Here is a 19,427-nt window from a genome sequence, read left to right as displayed (position 1 = left end):
ACACCCCACTGCCTCTGCCTCACACACACCACTCATCCAGAACAACCCTCCACTCTACACTGAACATCAGCACGCACACACACATACACAGAAACTGAGGATGCCCCAACACCCTTTGCCCCTCAACTTAACTGTGGCAGTGCTGTAGGTCACCGGTCCTCAAGAGCCATCCTCAGCAGCAGCCGCATCCACACTGATCTTCCTTTGCTCACCACATTTGCCTTCATCACCTGCCAAACCAGAGCACAAGCAGTCACCCCCTTGCCAGTCAGCTCCATCCCCATCTGCAAGGGCACCCTCCACCAAAGCGCCATCGGCGCTCCACTCACCTGCACCGCAACAACTCCAAACGCCAACATCCTGCCCGGGGGGAAGCCCGTGGCACCTGGAAAAAAACAAAATAACAAAGTGACTCTTCTGCCAGGCAGCACTCACCAGCCCTACAACATCCAGCTCCAATCCACTCACCTGAAAGTCTCAGCCACGCCTGGGAAAGGCCCACAGCAGACCTGAAAAAGCAGAGCAAAAGGCATCACCAAGAGGCAGCCCAACACCACCCACCCCACAATAAAATCAGACCCAACAAGCTCCCCCGCTCACCTGCTCAGGCTCTTCTCAGCACTCAGCTGCTTCTCTCCACAACTTCCCGCAAAACCTGCAAGCACAGAGAGAAATCACGTGCTCAGGCGATGCCCGCAACACCACAGCCCATCCACATCAGGCATTCGCTCCCACACCTTTTCCTGCTCCACTCTCCCATCCCAACTGCTGGGCTATGTCTCCCCACACCGAGGTCCGCCACACACCTGTAAAACAGGAACGGCGCTGGGCGACGGGGACAGCGCCGACGAGGTGATGGCCCTACGCCGGGCTCTATGTCCACTCCCGGACTGATGCTCACCTCACCCTGCTCCTCCTGGATGTGAGCGACCTGCTCCCCGCAAGGCTCCACGCCTACAAGCACAAAGCAAAAATTAACCGCGCAACCCACTGACTGCAACACTCTCCTTCCAACACCAAATCTCTAGCTCACCTTCTTGGGGCATGCCCCTTTCTTCCTCCAGCTCCCTTGGGCCCACTCAGAACACTGCTCAGCATCTGCAAAAAACAACAAAACAAAACAACATAAAGTGGAGCACACAGACATTGACAAATCACCATTCCAGTCCATCACTGACACACTCCGCACACCACCATTCCTAACACCCACAAGCAAGGCAGCTCCAAACACACACAGACAGACCAAAAAAAAAAAAACATTAGACACAAACATGAAGGAAAGCCTTATGCAAAAAGAACTATTCCAATGCGTTCCACATGGTATCTGATGACACCACAGCCCTGCGGCTCTGATGCTCTGGACGAGCCCAGAAAAGACTAAGATGTCAACGCCCGGGATGGAAAGCGGCCGGCAAAGCGAGGAACGGCCATGCAGAAGAGGCCAGTGAGGAAGACCTGAGGCCGTGATGACGCAGGGAAGAAAACCCTGAAAGGGCACCGGTGAGACGCAAAACAAGAGCGGCCTCGGAACAAGAGCGGCCGACGAGGCCTCGACCGTGGCCGCAAAGATCGATGGGCACGATGCAAAGCCGGAGGCACGGACCGCCCCCTTCGGCTGCCTGCACGTGACGAGACACCGTCCGTGGGTGCGATACTGATGAGTCAAGCCAGCAAAACATGACAGAGGCCTACAATGCTAGCGCTCCACAGTGTAGGCCATGCTCCTTGAGCACAAAGAGCAAGGGCGACATCAAGACCTGAGCAAAAGATAGCACAGCTACAACACACACCACATAGACTACACAACAACACAGACACAGGCTGGAGCTGCCCCGCCTACCGCACCCTCACTTTCTGCCATGCGCACCTCAGCACCTCTGCCTCACACATACCCCACTCATCCAGAACAGCCCTCTGCTCTACACTGAACATCAGCGTGCACACACACACACACAGAGTTAAGACACCCCTGATACCCTTTGCCCCTCAACTTAACTGTTCAAATGCTGGCCATCACCATCGCTCCTCAAGAGCCATCCTCAATGGCAGCCGCATCCGCGCTGATCTCCCTTCAGTCACCACAGTTGCCTTTATCACCTGCCAAACCAGAGCACAAGCAGTGACCCCCTTGACGGTCAGCTCCAGCCACATCTGCGAGAGCACCCTCCTCCAAACCACCATTGTCATCGCACTCACCTGTACTGTGCCAAAGCCACGCTCCAGCATTGTGGCTGTGACGCTGCCCGTGGCATCTGGAAAACGCAAAACAACAAAACTACTCTTCTGCTAGGCAGTGTGGACTAGCCCTACAACTACTGCCACACCATTATACGCACCCATTCCACTTCACCTCAAATCCTCAGCCTCGCCTGGGAAAGGCCCGCACCGTACCTGAAAAAGCAGAGCAAAACACATCACCGAGAGGCAGCCCAGCAGCACCCTACCGCATAATAAAACTCAGGCAGACAAGCTTCCCTTCTCACCTGCTCAGGCTCCTCGTTGCCGCTCAGCTTCTCCTCTCCAAAACTTCCTGCAATGCCTGCAAAACCAGCGAGAAGACCACACCTTGAGGTCATGCCAAAAAACCACACCCCATGCACAACATTACCTCACTACAACACCTTTACCTGCTCCGCTCTCCCATCCCAACTGCCGGGCTACGGCTCCCCACGCCGAGGTCTGCCACACACCTGTAAAACAGGAACGGCGCCGGGCGATGGGGACGACGCCGATGAGATGACGGCCCTACGCCGGGCTCTACGTCCTCACCCAGACTGATGCTCACCTCGCCCAGCTCCTCCTGGATGTGAGCGACCTGCTCCCCCCAAGGCTCCACACCTACAAGCACAAAGCAAAAATTAACCGGGCAACCCACTGACCGCAACACTCTCCTTCCAAAACCAAATCTCTAGCTCACCTTCTTGGGGCATGCCCCTTCCTTCCAGCTCCCTTGCACCCACTTGGAACACTGCTCTGCATCTGCAAAAAGCAACATAAACTGGAGCACACAGACACTGACCGATCACCATTCCGGGCCATCACTGCCACACTCCATACGCTACCATTGCTAATAACCGCAGGCAAAGCAGCTCCAGCCCCCCACACACAGACAAGCATTAGACACAAAACAAACACACATAGGTACAAGCATCAGACACAAACATGCAGGAAAGCCGTACGCAAAAAGAACTATTCCCACGCATAAGATGCTACCAGCCAGAAAGCCCTACGATGCCATGACCGTGCAGCTCTGCTGCTCCGGATGAGCCCAGAAAAGAGTCAAACGCCACTGCCCGGGATGGAAAGCGGCCCGCAAAGCTGGGACGACCGATGCCGAAGCACCCGGCCGGGAAGACCCGAGGCTGCGGCGATACAGGGAAGAACCCTGAAAGCATGCCAAGAAGATGAAAAACAAGAGCAGAAACAGAAGAGGGGCAGGCAAAAAGGCCTCGACAATGGCCCCGAAGATGAGCGGCCGCAAATGGTCACAATGCAAAGCCGGAGCGACGGACCGCCCCTTTCGGCTGCCCGCACAGGACGAGACGCGATCCGCTGGAGCGATGCCGATGACTGAGGCCAGGCAAAAGACGGCGGATGCCTGCCGCGATGGCGCTGTGGAGCGTGGGCTGTGCTCCTTGAGCACAAAGAGCAAGAGCAACATCAAGACCTGAGCAAAAGATAGCACAGCTATAACACACACCACATAGACTACACAACACAGACACAGGCTGGAGCTGCCCTACGTACCACACCCTCACTTTCTGCCATGGGCACCCCACCACCTCTGCCTCACACACCACTCATCCAGAGCAGCCCTCCCTACTACACTGAATATCAGCACGCATGCACAGAATGAAGACAACCCCAACACCCTTTGCCCCTCACCTTAGCTTTTCCAGGGCTGGGGGCGGGGGGGGCGGTCAAGTCACTTTTGATCCTTAAGAGGCATCACTCAATGGCAGCCACATCCTCTCTAATCTTCCTTTGCTCACCTTCATCACCTGCCAAACCAGAGCGCAAGCAGTCACACCCCATGCCGGGCACCTCCATGCTCATCTGCAAGAGCGTGCCTCTCCAAACCGCCGTTGTCGCTCCATTCACCTGCACCGCGCCAAAGCGATACTCCCACATCCTGACTGAAAGTAATCCCATGACACCTGCAAAAAACAAAACAACAAAATTACTCTTCTCCTAGGCACTGCGGACTAGCCGTAAAACAACTGACACGCCATTACACTCACCCATTCTACCTCACCTCAAATCCTCAGGCATGCCTGGAAAAGGCCCGCAAGGTATCTGAAAAAGCAAAGCGGACAGCCCCAGAAGCCACGGTAGGAGTCAGAAGCAGAGCCACAAAAGAGCAGATGGCAGTGGGATCGCAGGCACAGATGAAAGAAAAGAGCTGCCGGGCGAGACTGCAAACTGCTTCCTGCCGGTCCCGAGAAGGCCAGCAGTTTTTTTTCCTCTCTCAGCACTGAGGCTTGGACAAGAAAAGAGGTGAATTCGTTAGCTTGCAGCAGGTTGCTTTTTGACCCCTTCAGACACATGGACTTACTCACAGCTGCACTTAGTTTCCAAAGATGTGACTTCCTTTCTCATCATACTGCACTTCCAGGCAGGAAGAATGCTCACTTGGCTCTTCACACTCTTCACATAAAGTCTAGACTCTTCCATAACTCTGCATACTACAAAAAAAACTTACTCACTTCCTCTTGGAACAGAGCTGACAATATTTCTGAGGAGCAGCAGAACATCCGGCAAGCAAGCCGGAAACCACAGTAGCTGACGAGAACGATATCTCACATGCATCCACATTACTGGACATAAGGCACACAAGCACTACGTAGAGCAGAAACGTAGATGGAAATGTTTTCCGGGGACCCCTGTTCTGTCCTTTTCTCTGCAATCCAGCTGAGGGACAAACAATTCTTCGAGTGTCATCATCTTCAAAGAGCCGAGCGATGAAGCTGCATCCCTTCCGCAATAAACACAGAAACGCAACAAAACAATACTGATGGTTAACAAAAGATACGACTGCAGACGCGGAAGCCCTCTTCCACCCCTGAACGCCCCGCGCCGAGACACCGACGCAAAACCGAAACTGCCTGCTTTAAGCGATTTTTCTGGCAGGCTTACGGCTCCACCTTCAGCCATCCCGTTGCTCTAATCTTAAGGAACAGCCTTTGCATCTCCAAATGCAGCAATAACTCTTCCTGGATACCTTTGCTTCTGCAAATGCTGCTATTCGCCGAGACAAGTTCAGACCACTAACCCCAAAGGACAGCAAACGCAGAATGAACTCCCTGCCACCAGGCCCTCGGTTTATGTACCCCTAGCCCCGCCCACTGCCCTACCCACAAGCCCTGGGAAGGGGAGGGGCAAAGCACTGCCAGCCATAAAGACAGAGGGCTAGGGAAGAGCAAGGCTTTTGCTTCCACTCTGTAGCTAGGCTGCAGAGCACAGAAAGGCTAAACAGACCTCTTGGATAAAATGGACCATCTTCTTTGTTACTAAGACTTCATATACTGTATCCATAATACCAGGAGGTCTGTTATTAAATTCTTTTACCCTAACTAGCACTAGCCTTTACACTGAAAACTAGAAATCAGTTCTGCTTAGGCTTAGAAAGAAAACTACAAGATTCCACATAACCTATAAAGGGAACGCTACACCACACTGCTCTAATTGGTTCACACCTGTATTGAATACAGCTGTTGTAGGAAGACAGCATTTCCTCTAGGGCAAACCAAGATATCTAAATAACCCCCCGGAACAACGCTGCTTCTGTAATGTGAGTACTTCCAAACAGGGGTATTTCCTGTATAGTACCTAGAGTGCTTAGAAAAAGGGGCCACTGGGTGGAATGGAGCGTTCCCCACGGGAATACTACCTCTGTATGCCTAAGTGGAGGACGCGCACGAGGAGGGAAGAGGGATGCTAAGAGGGCTGGAGAACCCACGCAGGGCTCTGGGGCACAACAAAGGCTTCCAGAAGCAGTTATGAATGGATGACAGCGGTCACACAAGGACTAAAGGGCCAAAACAGAGCTCAGGCACAAAAGAAAGGCTGACAGAGTAGTCCAGAGTAAAATAAAGGGGTTCCTCAGAGCTCTACAGGACCAATAGAGGTCTATGCAGCACAACAAAGCTCTAAAGAAGAATCCAGAGCAGATTAGATATCTCTTACGCAGAGTAGAGAGCAACTAAAAGAAGGCAGAAGAGAACAAGTAAAGCCTCCAAAGGGGTTCAGAAGAAAACATGGGTACTCAGGCACCTAAACAATGAAAACAGCACTCTAGGGCATAAGAGAGGGCTCAGGAAGAATTCTGAGACCACTAAATAACTCCTAAAGGAAATAGCCAAAAGACAGATCTAGGGAACAAGGAAGGACAAAAGAGTAGTCCAGAGGCCACTAGAGAGGTGCTAAGCAGCCCGCATGGCCAAGGAATGACTCTGGAGAACAAGGAAGAAATCTGAAGGGCTTCTGAGGAGACTAGAGAATTCCAAAGGGGGCTGTGCAGCCAGAGGACAGCTCTGGTGCAGAACAAGCACCACACCCCAGGAGTGGTTCTGAGCAGACCAGAAGGCTCCTAAGGGGACTAAAAGGCAAAAAACCCAAAACTGGCTAACGTGACTGACCTCAGGAGGTGCTCTGAGGAGACAGGAAGGCTCTTATACTATGCAGATGACCAAAACAGGGCTGTGGGGCACAACAAAGGCCTCCAGGTGGGTTCTCAGTGCACTATAGGGGTCCTAAGGGAACTGGAGATCCAAAACACAGCTTTGGATCATGACAAAGGCCTTTACAAGCCTGCTGAGGGGACTGGAGGGGTGCTGAGGGGTCTGGAGGACAAAGAGAGCTCTGCACGGAAAAATAAAAGCACAAGAGATGAGGCCAAAGCAGAACAGAGGGCTGCTAAGTCTGGTAGGGGAACAAAAAAGGGCTCCACAGCATGAAGAAAAGCTCAACAGGAATTCTGAGGCTTCTAACACGGTCCTAAAGTACTCTAGATATCCAAAATGGAGCTCTGAGGCAAAAAAAAGGTTAATTGGATTAGGGCTCGAAGACAGCCAGGTGGCCCAATTCAGTGGAAAAGAGTCGTTGAGAGCGCAGTAGAAGGGTGCTAAGGCATCTACACTGTGAAGAAATGCCTCTGGACAAGAAGGGAGAAATCTGGAGGGGTTGCGAGTAGACTAGAGGGTGTCTAAGGGGGCTGCGGGACCAGAAGAGAGGTGGAGGGCCGCATTCTGTGGAAAAGAGGGATCCAGAGTGCACTAGAGGGGTGCTAAGGCATCTACATGGTCCATAAATGCCTCTGGGGAAGAAGAGAGAAATGTGGAGGGGTTGCGAGGAGACTAGAGGGTGTCTAAGGGGTCTGGGGGCCCAGAAGATAGCTGGGGGGCCCAATTCTCTGTAACAGAGGGCTCCAGAGCGCACTAGAGGGGAGCTAAAGCATCTACCCTGTCAAGAAATGGCTCTGGAGAAGCAGGGAGAAATCTGGAGGGGTTGCAAGGAGACTAGAGGGTGTCTAAGGGGTCTGGGGGGTCAGAAGAGAGCTGGGGGGGGCCATTCTGTGGAACAGAGAGGTCCAGCTCACACTAGAGCGGTGCTAAGGTGTCTACACTGTCAAGAAATGCCTCTGGGGAAGAAGGGAAAAATCTGGAGGGGTTGCCAGAAGACTAGAGGGAGTCTAAGGGCTCTGGGGGTCCACAAGAGAGCTGGGGGGCCCTATTCTGTGGAAAAGAGGACTCCAGAGCGCACTAGATGAGTGCTAAGGAGTCTACATGGTCCAGAAATGCCTCTGGGGAAAAAGGGAGAAATCTGGAGGGGTTGCAAGGAGACTAGAGCGTGTCTAAGGGCTCTGGGGGCCCAGAAGAGAGCTGGGGGCCCAATTCTCTGTAACAGAGGGCTCCAGCGCACACTAGAGTGGTGCTAAGGCGTCTACACTGTCAAGAAATGCCTCTGGGGAAGAAGGGAGAAATCTGGAGGGGTTGCCAGGAGACTAGAAGGTGTCTAAGGGGTCTGGGGGCCACAAGAGAGCTAGGGGCCCGATTCTGTGGAAAAGAGGGGTCCAAAGTGCACTAGAGGGGTGCTTAGGCGTGTACACTGTCAAGAAATGCCTCTGGGGAAGAAGGGAGAAATCTGGAGGGGTTGCGAGGAGACTAGAGGATGTCTAAGGGGTGTGGAGGTCCCAAAGATATCTGGGGGTCACAACTGTGTAGAAAAGAGGGGTCCAGAACGCACTAGAGGGGTGCTAAGGCATCTACACTGTCAAGAAATGCCTCTGGGGAAGAAGAGAGAAATCTGGAGGGGTTGCGAGGAGACTAGAGGGAGTCTAAGGAGACTGGGGAACCAGAAGACAGCTGGGGGGCCCAATTGTGTTTAACAGAGGGGTCCAGAGTGCACTAGAGGGGTGCTAAGGCATCTACCCTGTCAAGAAATGGCTCTGGGGAAGAAGAGAGAAATCTGGAGGGTTGAGAGGAGACTAGAGGGGGTCTAAGGGGTCTGGAGGTCCCAAAGATATCTGGGGGGCACAACTGTATAGAAAAGAGGGGTCCAGAGCGCACTAGAGGGGTGCTAAGGCGTCTACATGGTCTAGAAATGCCTCTGGGGAAGACGGGAGAAATCTGGAGGGGTTGCAAGGAGACTAGAGGGTGGCTAAGGGGCCTGGGGGGCCCAAAGAGAGCTGGGGGGCCTAATTCTGTGGAAAAGAGGAGTCCAGAGCACACTAGAGGGGTGTTAAGGCGTCTACACTGTCAAGAAATGGCTCTGGGAAAGAAGGGAGAAATCTGGAGGGGTTGCAAGGAGACTAGAGGGTGGCTAAGGGGCCTGGGGGGCCAAAAGAGAGCTGGGGGGCCTAATTCTGTGGAAAAGAGGTGTCCAGAGTGCACTAGAGGGGTGCTAAGGCATCTACACTGTCAAGAAATGGCTCTGAAGAAGAAGGGAGAAATCTGGAGGGGTTGCCAGGAGACTAGAGGGTGTCTAAGGGGTCTGGGGGGCCAGAAGAGAGCTGGGGGGCCCCATTCTGTGGAAAAGAGGGGTGCGGAGTGCACTAGAGGGGTGCTAAGGTGTCTACACTATCCAGAAATGGCTCTGGGGAAGACGGGAGCAATCTGGAGAGGTTGCGAGGACACTAGAGAGTGTCTAAGGGGTCTGGAGGTCCCAAAGATATCTGGGGGGCACAATTATGTGGAAAAGAGGGGTCCAGAACACATTAGAGGGGTGCTAAGGTGTGTGCATGGTCTAAAATGCCTCTGGGGAAGAAGGGAGAAATCTGGAGGGGTTGCAAGGAGACTAGAGGATGTCTAAGGGGTCTGGAGGTCCCAAAGATATCTGGGGGGCACAACTGTGTAGAAAAGAGGGGTCCAGAGCGCACTAGAGGGGTGCTATGGCATCTACACTGTCAAGAAATGGCTCTGAGCAAGAAGGGAGAAATCTGGAGGGGTTGCCAGGAGACTAGAGGGTGTCTAAGGGGTCTGGGGGGCCAGAAGAGAGCTGGGGGGCCCTATTCTGTGGAGCAGAGGGCTCCAGAGCACACTAGAGGGGTGCTAAGGCATCTACCCTGTCAAGAAATGGCTCTGGAGAAGCAAGGAGAAATCTGGAGGGGTCGTGAGGAGACTAGAGGGTGTCTAAGGGGTCTGGGGGCCCAGAAGAGCGCTGGGGGGCCCAATTCTCTGTAACAGAGGGCTCCAGAGCACACTAGAGGGGTGCTAAGGCATCTACCCTGTCAAGAAATGGCTCTGGAGAAGCAGGGAGAAATCTGGAGGGGTTGTGAGGAGACTAGAGGGTGTCTAAGGGGTCTGGGGGGCCAGAAGAGAGCTGGGGGGGGGGCATTCTGTGGAACAGAGAGGTCCAGCGCACACTAGAGTAGTGCTAAGGTGTCTACAATGTCAAGAAATGCCTCTGGGGAAGAAGGGAGAAATCTGGAGGGATTACGAGGAGACTAGAGGATGTCTACGGGGTCTGGGGGGCCAGAAGAGAGCTGGGGGGCCCCATTTTCTGGAAAAGAGGGGTCCAGAGTGCACTAGAGGGGTGCTAAGGTGTCTACACTGTCCAGAAATGGCTCTGGGGAAGACGGGAGCAATCTGGAGGAGTTGCGAGGACACTAGAGAGTGTCTAAGGGGTCTGGAGGTCCCAAAGATATCTAGGGGGCACAACTGTGTAGAAAAGAGGGGTCTAGAGCGCAGTAGAGGGGTGCTATGGCATCTATACTGTCAAGAAATGGCTCTGAGCAAGAAGGGAAAAATCTGGAGGGGTTGCGAGGAGACTAGAGGGTGTCTAAGGCGTCTGGGGGGCCCGAAGACAGCTGGGGTCCCCATTCTGTGGAAAAAAGTGGTCCAGAGTGTACTAGAGGGGTGGTAAGTGGTCTACACTGTCCAGAAATGCCTCTGAGGAAGAAGGGAGAAATCTGGAGGGGTTGCCAGGAGACTAGAGGGTGTCTCAGGGGTCTGGGGGCCCAGAAGAGAGCTGGGGGGCCCAATTATGTGGAAAAGAGGGGTCCATAGTGCACTAGAGGGGTGCTAAGGCGTCTACATGGTTCAGAAATGCCTCTGGAGAAGCAGGGAGAAATCTGGAGGGGTTGCCAGGAGACTAGAGAATGTCTAAGGGGGCTGGAGATCCCAAGGATATCTGGGGGGCACAACTGTGTAGAAAAGAGGGGTCCAGAGCGAACTAGAGGGATGCTATGGCATCTACACTGTCAAGAAATGGCTCTGAGCAAGAAGACAGAAATCTGGAGGGGTTGCGAGGAGACTAGAGGGTGTCTAAGGGGTCTGGGGGGCCCGAAGACAGCTGGGGGTCCCAATTCTGTGGAAAAGAGGGATCCAAAGTGCACTAGAGGGGTGCTTAGGCGTGTACACTGTCAAGAAATGCCTCTGGGGAAGAAGGGAGAAATCTGGAGGGGTTGCTAGTAGACTAGAAGGGGTCTAAGGGGTCTGGAGGTCCCAAAGATATCTGGGGGACACAACTGTATAGAAAAGAGGGGTTCTGAGTGCACTAGAGGTGTTTTAACAGGTCTACATGGTCTAGAAATGCCTCTGGGGAAGAAGGGAGAAATCTGGAGGGGTTGCGAGGAGACTAGAAGGTGTCTAAGGGGCCTGGGGCGCCTGACCAGAGCTAGGGGGCCCATTCTGTGGAAAAGAGGGCTCCGGAGGGCACTAGAAGGGTGCTAAGGCATCTACACTGTCCAGAAATGCCTCTGGGGAAGAAGGGAGAAATATGGAGGGGTTGCGAGAAGACTAGAGGTTGTCCAATGGGGTACAGGCCGAGAAGATATGCGGGGGTCCCAATTCTGTGAAAAAAAGGAGTACAGAGAACACTAGAGGGGTGTTAAGGCGTCTACACTGCCAAGAAATGCCTCTGGCGAAGAAGGGAGAAATCTGGAGGGGTTGCCAGGAGACTAGAGGGTGTCTAAGGGGGCTGGAGGTCCCAAAGATATCTGGGGGGCCCCATTCTGTGGAAAAGAGGGGTCCAGAGTGCACTAGAGGGGTGCTAAGGCATCTACACTATCAAGAAATGGCTCTGAGGAAGAAGGGAGAAATCTGGAGGGGTTGCCAGGAGACTAGAGGGTGTCTACGGGGTCTGGGGGGCCAGAAGAGAGCTGGGGGGCCCCATTCTGTGGAAAAGAGGGGTCCAGAGTGCACTAGAGGGGTGCTAAGGTGTCTACACTGTCCAGAAATGGCTCTGGGGAAGACGGGAACAATCTGGAGGAGTTGCGAGGACACTAGAGAGTGTCTAAGGGGTCTGGAGGTCCCACAGATATCTGGGGGGCACAACTGTGTAGAAAAGAGGGGTCTAGAGCGCAGTAGAGGGGTGCTATGGCATCTATACTGTCAAGAAATGGCTCTGAGCAAGAAGGGAGAAATCTGGAGGGGTTGCGAGGAGACTAGAGGGTGTCTAAGGGGCCTGGGGGGCCCGAAGACAGCTGGGGTCCCCATTCTGTGGAAAAAAATGGTCCAGAGTGTACTAGAGGGGTGGTAAGTGGTCTACACTGTCCAGAAATGCCTCTGAGGAAGAAGGGAGAAATCTGGAGGGGTTGTGAGGAGACTAGAGGGTGTCTAAGGGCTCTAGGGGCCAGAAGATAGCTGGGGGGGGCATTCTGGGGAAAAGAGGGGTCCAGAGTGCACTAGAGCGGTGCTAAGGCATCTACATGGTTCAGAAATGCCTCTGGGGAAGAAGGGAGAAATCTGGAGGGACTGCAAGGAGACTAGAGGGTGTCTAAGGGGCATGGGGGGCAGAAGAGAGCTGGGGGGGCCCATTCTGTGGAAAAGAGGAGTCCAGAGCACACTAGAGGGGTGCTAAGGCATCTACACTGTCAAGAAATGCCTCTGGGGAAGAAGGGAGAAATCTGGAGGGGTTGCGAGGAGACTAGAGAGTGTCTAAGGGGTCTGGGGGCCCAGAAGAGAGCTGGGGGGCCCAATTCTGTGATAAAGAGGGCTCCAGAGCGCACTGGAGGGGTGCTAAGGCATCTACACTGTCAAGAACTGCCTCTGGGGACGAAGGGAGCAATCTGGAGGGGTTGCGAGGAGACTAGAGGGAGTCTAAGGAGTCTGGAGGTCCCAAAGAAATCTGGAGGGCCCAATTCTGTGATAAAGAGGGGTCCAGAGGACACTAGAGGGGTGCTAAGGCGTCTACATGGTCCAGAAATGCCTCTGGGGAAGAAGGGAGAAATCTGGAGGGGTTGCCAGGAGACTAGAAGGAGTGTAAGGGGGCTGGAGGTCCCAAAGATATCTGGGAGGCCCCATTATGTGGAAAAGAGGGGTCCAGAGCACAATAGACGGGTGCTAAGGTGTGTGCATGGTCTAGAAATGGCTCTGGGGAAGAAGGGAGAAATCTGGAGGGGTTGCGAGGAGACTAGAAGGTGTCTAAGAGTCTGGGGGGCCAGAAGAGAACTGGGGGGCCCAATTCTGAGGAAAAGAGGAGTCCAGAGCACACTAGAGGGGTGCTAAGGCATCTACACTGTCAAGAAATGCCTCTGGGGAAGAAGGCAGCAATCTGGAGGGGTTGCGAGGAGACTAGAGGGTGTCTAAGGGGCCTGGGGGGCCCGAAGATAGCTGGGGGGGGGCATTCTGGGGAAAAGAGGGGTCCAGAGTGCACTAGAGGGGTGCTAAGGCATCTACATGGTTCAGAAATGTCTCTGGGGAAGAAGGGAGAAATCTGGAGGAACTGCAAGGAGACTAGAAGGTGTCTAAGGGGCATGGGGGCCAGAAGAGAGCTGGGGGGCCCATTCTGTGGAAAAGAGGAGTCCAGAGCACACTAGAGGGGTGCTAAGGCATCTACACTGTCAAGAAATGCCTCTGGGGAAGAAGGGAGAAATCTGGAGGGGTTGCGAGGAGACTAGAGAGTGTCTAAGGGGTCTGGGGGCCCAGAAGAGAGCTGGGGTGCCCAATTCTGAGGATAAGAGGGGTCCAGAGCACACTAGAGCGGTGCTAAGGCATCTACATGGTTCAGAAATGCCTCTGGGAAGAAGGGAGAAATCTGGAGGAGTTGCGAGGAGACTAGAGGGTGTCTAAGGGGTCTGCAGGTCCCAAAGATATCTGGGGGGCACAATTGTGTAGAAAAGAGGGGTGCAGAGCGCACTAGAGGGGTGCTAAGGCATGTAGGTATTCAAGAAATGGCTCTGGGGAAGAAGGGAGAAAGCTGGAGGGGTTGCGAGGAGACTAGAGGGTGTTTAAGGGGCCTGGGCGGCTCGAAGAGAGCTGGGGGACCTCATTCTGTGGAAAAGAAGGGTCCAGAGCACACTAGAGGGGTGCTAAGGCGTCTACATGGTCCAGAAATGCCTCTGGGGAAGAAGGGAGAAATCTGGAGACGTTGCCAGGAGACTAGAAGGAGTGTAAGGGGGCTGGAGGTTCCAAAGGTATCTGGGAGGCCCCATTATGTGGAAAAGAAGGGTCCAGAGCGCAATAGACGGGTGCTAAGGTGTGTGCATGGTCTAGAAATGGCTCTGGGGAAGAAGGGAGAAATCTGGAGGGGTTGTGAGGAGACTAGAGGGTGTCTAAGGGGTCTGGGGGCCCAGAAGAGAGCTGGGGGGCCAATTCTGTGGAAAAGAGGGGTCCAGAGCGCACTAGAGGAGTGCTTAGGCGTGTACACTGTCAAGAAATGGCTCTGGGGAAGAAGGGAGAAATCTGGAGGGGTTGCGAGTAGACTAGAGGGTGTCTAAGGGGTGTGGAGGTCCCAAAGATATCCGGGGGACACAACTGTATGGAAAAGAGGGGTCCAGAGCGCACTAGAGGAGTTCTAACTGGTCTACATGGTCTAGAAATGCCTCTGGGGAAGAAGGGAGAAATCTGGAGGGGTTGCAAGGAGACTAGAGGGTGTCTAAGGGGTCTGGGGGACCAGAAGAGAGCTGGGGGGCCAAATTCTGTGGAAAAGAGGGGTCCAGAGTGCACTAGAGGGGTGCTCAGGCGTCTACACTGTCAAGAAATGTCTCTGGGGACGAAGGGAGAAATCTGGAGGGGTTGTGAGGAGACTAGAGGGAGTCTAAGGGGTCTGGGGGCCCAGAAAAGAGCTGGGGGGCCAATTCTGTGGAAAAGAGGGGTCCAGAGCGCACTAGAGGGGTGCTAAGGTGTCTACACTGTCAAGAAATGGCTCTAAGGAAGAAGGGAGAAATCTGGAGGGGTTGCGAGGAGACTAGAGGGTGTCTAAAGGGTCTGGGGGGCCAGAAGAGAGCTGCAGGTCCCCATTCTGTGGAAAAGAGGGGTCCAGGGCGCACTGTAGGTGTGCTAAGGCATCTACATGGTTCATATATGCCTCTGGGGAAGAAGGGAGAAATCTGGAGGGATTGTGATGAGACTACAGCGTGTCTAAGGGGCCTGGGCAGCTCGAAGAGAGCTGGGGGGCCAATTCTGTGGAAAAGAGGGGTCCAGAGTGCACTAGAGGGGTGCTAAGGCGTCTACATAGTCCAGAAATGCCTCTGGGAAAGAAGGGAGAAATCTGGAGGGGTTGCGAGGAGACTAGAGGGTGTCTAAGGGGTCTGGGGGCCCAGAAGATCGCTGGGGGGCCCCATTCTGTAGAACAGAGAGGTCCAGCGCGCACTAGAGGGGCGCTAAGGCGTCTGTGTGGTCTAGAAATGCCTCTGGGGAAGAAGGGAGAAATCTGGAGGGGTTGTGAGGAAATTAGAGGGTGTTTAAGGGGGCTGGAGATCCCAAATATATCTGGATGGCCCAATTCTGTGGAAAAGAGGGGTCCAGAGTGCACTAGAGGAGTGCTAAGGGGTCTACACTGTCAGGAAATGGCTCTGGGGAAGAAGGGAGAAATCTGGAGGGGTTGCGAGGAGACTAGAGGGTGTCTAAAGGGTCTGTAGATCCCAAATATATCTGGATGGCCCAATTCTGTGGAAAAGAGGGGTCCAGAGTGCACTAGAGGAGTGCTAAGGGGTCTACACTGTCAGGAAATGGCTCTGGGGAAGAAGGGAGAAATCTGGAGGCATTGCTAGGAGACTAGCGGATGTCTAAGGGGTCTGGGGGGCCAGAAGAGAGCTGGGGGGCCCATTCTGTGGAACAGAGGGCTCCAGAGCACACTAGAGGGGTGCTAAGGCATCTACCCTGTCAAGAAATGGCTCTGGAAAAGCAGGGAGAAATCTGGAGGGGTTGCGAGGAGACGAGAGGGTGTCTAAGGGGTCTGGGGGGCCAGAAGAGACCTGGGGGGGCCCATTCTGTGGAACAGAGAGGTCCAGCGCACACCAGAGCGGTGCTAAGGTGTCTACACTGTCAAGAAATGCCTCTGGGGAAGAAGGGAGAAATCTGGAGGGGTTGCCAGGAGACTAGAGGCTGTCTAAGGGGGCTGGGGGGCCAGAAGAGAGCTGGGGGGGGCATTCTGTGGAAAAGAGGGATCCAGAGTGCACTAGAAGGGTGCTAAGGTGTCTACATGGTCCAGAAATGCCTCTGGGGAAGAAGGGAGCAATCTGGAGGGGTTGTGAAGAGACTAGAGGGTGTCTAAAGCGTCTGGAGGCCCCAAAGAAATCTGGGGGGCCCAATTATGTGGAAAAGAGGGGTCCAGAGCGCACTAGAGGGGTGCTAAGGCGTCTACATGGTCCACAAATGCCTCTGGGGAAGAAGGGAGAAATCTGGAGGGGTTGCGAGGAGACTAGAGGGAGTCTAAGGGGGCTGGGGGCCCAGAAGAGATCTGGGGCCCAATTCTGTGGAAAAGAGGGGTCCAGAGTGCACTAGAGGGGTGCTAAGTTGTGTGCATTGTCTAGAAATGCCTCTGGGGAAGAAGGGAGCAATCTGGAGGGGTTGCGGGTAGACTAGAGGGGGTCTAAGGTGTGTGGAGGTCCCAAAGATATCTGGGGAGCACAATTGTGTTCAAAAGAGGGGTCCAGAGCACACTAGAGGGGTTCTAAGGTGTCTACACGGTCAAGAAATGCCTCTGGGGAAGAAGGGAGAAATCTGGAGGAGTTGTGAGGAGACTGCAAGGTGTCTAAGGGGTCTGGGGGGCCAAAAGAGAGCTGGGGGTGCCCCTTCTGTGGTAAAGAGGGGTCCAGAGTGCACTAGAGGGGTGCTAAGCTGTCTACACGGTCAAGAAATGCCTCTGGGGAAGAAGGGAGAAATCTGGAGGGGTTGCCAGGAGACTAGAGAGTGTCTAATGAGTCTGAGGGGCCCAAAGACATCTGGGGGGCCCCATTCTGTGGAAAGGAGGGGTCCAGAAGGCACTAGAGAGGTGGCAAGTGGTCTACACTGTGAAGAAATGGCTCTGGGCAAGAAGGGAGAAATCTGGAGGGGTTGTGAGGAGACTAGAGGGTGTCTAAGGGGTCTGGGGGACCAGAAGAGAGCTGGGGGGCCCTATTCTGTGGAAAAGAGGGGTCCAGAGTGCACTAGAGGGGTGCTGAGGCGTCTACACTGTCAAGAAATGCCTCTGGGGAAGAAGGGAGAAATCTGGAGGGGTTGCGAGGAGACTAGAGGGTGGCTAAGCGGTCTGGGGGGCCAGAAGAGATCTGGGGGGCCCCATTCTGTGGAAAAGAGGGGTCCAGAGTGCACTAGAGGGGAGCTAAGGCGTCTACACGGTCAATAAATGGCTCTGGGGAAGAAGGGAGAAATGTGGAGGGATTGCGAGGACCATAGAGGGTGTCTAAGAGGGCTAGAGGCCCACAAGAGAGCTGGGTGGGGGGCCATTCTGTGGCAAAGAGGGGTGCAGAATGCACTAGACGGGTGCGAAGGTGTCTACATAGTCCAGAAATGGCTCTGGGGAAGAAGGGAGAAATCTGGAGGGGTTGCGAGGAGACTAGAGGGAGTCTAAGGGGGCTGGGGGCCCAGAAGAGATCTGGGGCCCAATTCTGTGGAAAAGAGGGGTCCAGAGTGCACTAGAGGGGTGCTAAGTTGTGTGCATTGTCTAGAAATGCCTCTGGGGAAGAAGGGAGCAATCTGGAGGGGTTGCGGGTAGACTAGAGGGGGTCTAAGGTGTGTGGAGGTCCCAAAGATATCTGAGGAACACAATTGTGTTCAAAAGAGGGGTCCAGAGCACACTAGAGGGGTTCTAAGGTGTCTACACGGTCAAGAAATGCCTCTGGGGAAGAAGGGAGAAATCTGGAGGAGTTGTGAGGAGACTGCAAGGTGTCTAAGGGGTCTGGGGGGCCAAAAGAGAGCTGGGGGTGCCCCTTCTGTGGTAAAGAGGGGTCCAGAGTGCACTAGAGGGGTGCTAAGCTGTCTACACGGTCAAGAAATGCCTCTGGGGAAGAAGGGAGAAATCTGGAGGGGTTGCCAGGAGACTAGAGAGTGTCTAAGGAGTCTGAGGGGCCCAAAGACATCTGGGGGGCCCCATTCTGTGGAAAGGAGGGGTCCAGAAGGCACTAGAGAGGTGGCAAGTGGTCTACACTGTGAAGAAATGGCTCTGGGCAAGAAGGGAGAAATCTGGAGGGGTTGTGAGGAGACTAGAGGGTGTCTAAGGGGTCTGGGGGACCAGAAGAGAGCTGGGGGGCCCTATTCTGTGGAAAAGAGGGGTCCAGAGTGCACTAGAGGGGTGCTGAGGCGTCTACACTGTCAAGAAATGTCTCTGGGGAAGAAGGGAGAAATCTGGAGGGGTTGTGAGGAGACTAGAGGGAGTCTAAGGGGTCTGGGGGCCCAGAAGAGAGCTGGGGGGCCAATTCTGTGGAAAAGAGGGATCCATAGCGCACTAGAGGAGTGCTTAGGCGTGTACACTGTCAAGAAATGGCTCTGGGGAAGAAGGGAGAAATCTGGAGGGGTTGTGAGGAGACTAGAGGGAGTCTAAGGGGTCTGGGGGACCAGAAGAGAGCTGGGGGGCCCTATTCTGTGGAAAAGAGGGGTCCAGAGTGCACTAGAGGGGTGCTGAGGCGTCTACACTGTCAAGAAATGTCTCTGGGGACGAAGGGAGAAATCTGGAGGGGTTGTGAGGAGACTAGAGGGAGTCTAAGGGGTCTGGGGGCCCAGAAAAGAGCTGGGGGGCCAATTCTGTGGAAAAGAGGGGTCCAGAGCGCACTAGAGGGGTGCTAAGGTGTCTACACTGTCAAGAAATGGCTCTAAGGAAGAAGGGAGAAATCTGGAGGGGTTGCGAGGAGACTAGAGGGTGTCTAAAGGGTCTGGGGGGCCAGAAGAGAGCTGCAGGTCCCCATTCTGTGGAAAAGAGGGGTTCAGGGCGCACTGTAGGTGTGCTAAGGCATCTACATGGTTCATATATGCCTCTGGGGAAGAAGGAAGAAATCTGGAGGGATTGTGATGAGACTACAGGGTGTCTAAGGGGCCTGGGCAGCTCGAAGAGAGCTGGGGGGCCAATTCTGTGGAAAAGAGGGGTCCAGAGTGCACTAGAGGGGTGCTAAGGCGTCTACATAGTCCAGAAATGCCTCTGGGGAAGAAGGGAGAAATCTGGAGGGGTTGCGAGGAGACTAGAGAGTGTCTAAGGGGTCTGGGGGCCCAGAAGATCGCTGGGGGGCCCCATTCTGTAGAACAGAGAGGTCCAGCGCGCACTAGAGGGGCGCTAAGGCGTCTGTGTGGTCTAGAAATGCCTCTGGGGAAGAAGGGAGAAATCTGGAGGGGTTGTAAGGAGACTAGAGGGTGTTTAAGGGGGCTGGAGATCCCAAAGATATATGGGGTGCCCAATTCTGTGGATAAGAGGGGTCCAGAGCACACTAGAGGGGTGCTAAGGCATCTACACTGTCAAGAAATGGCTCTGGGGAAGAAGGGAGAAATCTGGAGGGGTTGCGAGGAGACTAGAGCGTGTCTAAAGGGTCTGTAGATCCCAAATATATCTGGATGGCCCAATTCTGTGGAAAAGAGCGGTCCAGAGTGCACTAGAGGGGTGCTAAGGGGTCTACACTGTCAAGAAATGGCTCTGAGGAAGAAGGGAGAAATCTGGAGGGGTTGCCAGGAGACTAGAGGGTGTCTAAGGGGCCTGGGGGGCCAGAAGAGAGCTGGGGGGCCCATTCTGTGGAACAGAGGGGTCCAGCGCCCACTAGAGGGGTGCTTAGGCATCTACCCTGT

The 19,427-nt window shown here is 54.3% G+C and overlaps 2 long non-coding RNA genes across 2 annotated transcripts in view; both read right to left on the bottom strand.

The window, feature by feature from the left end:
- Positions 1-790: 790 nt before the first annotated feature.
- LOC135328814 (uncharacterized) lies at positions 791-2,677 on the bottom strand. Its single transcript, XR_010389851.1, has 7 exons — positions 2,628-2,677; positions 2,484-2,539; positions 2,337-2,391; positions 2,197-2,252; positions 1,997-2,097; positions 1,034-1,098; positions 791-954 (listed from the first exon to the last, which is right to left on the bottom strand). It is a non-coding gene; the product is annotated as an uncharacterized LOC135328814 (long non-coding RNA).
- Positions 2,678-4,393: 1,716 nt separating this feature from the next.
- LOC135328813 (uncharacterized) overlaps positions 4,394-19,427 on the bottom strand; it is an 88,086-nt gene continuing 73,052 nt past the window's right edge. The window contains exons 2-3 of the long non-coding RNA XR_010389850.1: positions 4,560-4,975; positions 4,394-4,480 (exon numbers count right to left, since the gene is read on the bottom strand). This is a non-coding gene — a long non-coding RNA (uncharacterized LOC135328813). The remainder of the gene's footprint in view (positions 4,481-4,559; positions 4,976-19,427) is intronic.

The sequence above is a fragment of the Dromaius novaehollandiae genome, chromosome 6 (genome assembly GCF_036370855.1).
Source record: "Dromaius novaehollandiae isolate bDroNov1 chromosome 6, bDroNov1.hap1, whole genome shotgun sequence".
Taxonomy (NCBI): domain Eukaryota; kingdom Metazoa; phylum Chordata; class Aves; order Casuariiformes; family Dromaiidae; genus Dromaius; species Dromaius novaehollandiae.
The sequence above is the reverse complement of the archived record's forward strand: the minus strand, read 5'-3'. Positions and strand labels throughout refer to the sequence as shown.